This window comes from Bidens hawaiensis, unplaced genomic scaffold (assembly GCF_021521415.1).
Source record: "Bidens hawaiensis isolate Kalapana, Puna unplaced genomic scaffold, B.hawaiensis_p1.1 tig00028980_1, whole genome shotgun sequence".
Taxonomy (NCBI): Eukaryota; Viridiplantae; Streptophyta; class Magnoliopsida; order Asterales; family Asteraceae; genus Bidens; species Bidens hawaiensis.
The window spans coordinates 208,277-210,144 of NW_027494756.1; the positions used below are offsets into that span (position 1 = coordinate 208,277).

At 50.2% G+C, this 1,868-nt stretch overlaps 1 pseudogene; it reads left to right on the forward strand.

The window, feature by feature from the left end:
* Positions 1-1,257, forward strand: LOC143577958 (putative galacturonosyltransferase-like 9 pseudogene; annotated as a pseudogene).
* The last annotated feature ends 611 nt before the right edge of the window (positions 1,258-1,868 follow it).

Genomic DNA, 1,868 nt, shown 5'->3' on the forward strand with positions numbered 1-1,868 from the left:
TTCATCTCACTTAGTGAAGTAACACCAGCTTCTTCTATCGGATATGGGTCGGTTTCAAATCTCAAATCGATCCTTAAGCGACACCATTGCCGTCGTTTCGTTATTATTAATATTATTATCATTGCCATCATCTTGTTTCGGGATTCGTTACTTTCCGGCCACCGGAGTATCCAGATCCGATGTCTTATTCGGGTACACCGGGGCCCCGGAGTATCGAAACGGCGTCGGATGCTCACGTGATGACGTCATCCACGTCGCAATGACGATTGATCTTGAGTACCTACGTGGGTCCATCGCCGCCGTCCACTCCACGCTCCGCCACGCGTCGTGCCCGGAGAACGTGTTCTTTCATTTCATCGCCGCCGAGTTCGACCCGGCGAGTCCACGCGAGTTGACCCGGCTGGTTCGATCCACATTCCCATCGTTGAGCTTTAAAGTGTATATCTTCCGAGAAGACACGGTCATTAATTTGATATCGTCTTCGATTCGGGTCGCACTCGAGAACCCGTTAAACTACGCCCGAAATTATTTAGGCGATATTCTCGACCCGAATGTCAACCGGGCCATATACCTGGACTCTGACGTCATCGTATCGGACGACATTCATAAGCTGTGGAATATCACGTTAAAAAACAACCGGGTTATCGGGGCTCCGCAGTATTGCCATACAAATTTTACCAAATACTTTACGGATGCGTTCTGGTCCGACCCGGTCATGTCCCGGGTTTTTAGTTTTAAAACCCGACGCCCGTGCTACTTCAACACGGGCGTCATGGTCATGGACATGACCAAATGGAGATCCGGAAACTACCGGAAGCGGATCGAGAACTGGATGGAGGTCCAGAGGACGAAACGGATCTAGGAGTTGGGTTCGTTACCGCCGTTTTTGTTGGTTTTCGGGGGGAATATCGAGCCGATAGATCATAGGTGGAACCTGCACGGGCTCGGAGGGGATAATGTGAAGGGGAGTTGTCGGTCGCTGCACGCGGGTCCGGTTAGTTTGTTGCATTGGAGCGGGAAGGGGAAGCCGTGGGTGCGGCTAGATGAGAAGCGGGCGTGCCCGTTGGATAGTCTGTGGGAGCCGTACGATCTTTTCAGATATGATAGGGGAGGGTATCGACCAGCCGTTGGATCGTTGAATGTAGATGGATATTCCAATTATTTTATTTTATTTAATTTAATTTGGTTAAATTAAATAAAGTTTTTTTTTTATGGTTTCTAGGGGGTATTGTGATTCTTTTGACAGCTGTGTACAGATGATGAGGCTGAGGGGTGTGGAGCGCGAGAGGGGGCGCGTGAGCCCATCCGCTCGCGCCCCGGGGCGCGAGCACCACACCACCGAGGCGCGAGAGGGGCGCGAGCACGGCTTTCAAAGCAGGCGCAAGGCCGCTAGCGGGAGGGCAGAGGCGTAAAGGGGTATTGGGAATGCGTGAAGAGCCGTTGGGATGAAGACCGCTCGCGCCCCCTCTCGCGCCCCTCCACACCAGGGCCAGGGACGCGAGCGGGGGCTCCAACACCCATCTTATCAAGTTTCTCTCTCTGCCACACGTCACAATATTATTGGCTGGAGCCCCCACTCGCGCCCCCTCTCGCGCCCCCCACACCCCTCAGCCTGATATTGTAGGAGGTTTTGTTTGATTGGTTTGAATTCAAAGGATGATGGGACATGGGTACATGAGCTTTTTTGGTTGTATATCACAAGGAATGTTTTTGCCATATTTTTCTTTTCATTTTTATTGTTACATTATTTATCTTTTGATTCAAGTTTAAAGAAACATAAAGCCAAACCTTTACAAATTACAAGCTACTCCTAATAGACCTAGTAAGAAAAAGCAATTGCTGCCTTCAATCTTAGGTTTGGTTATGAA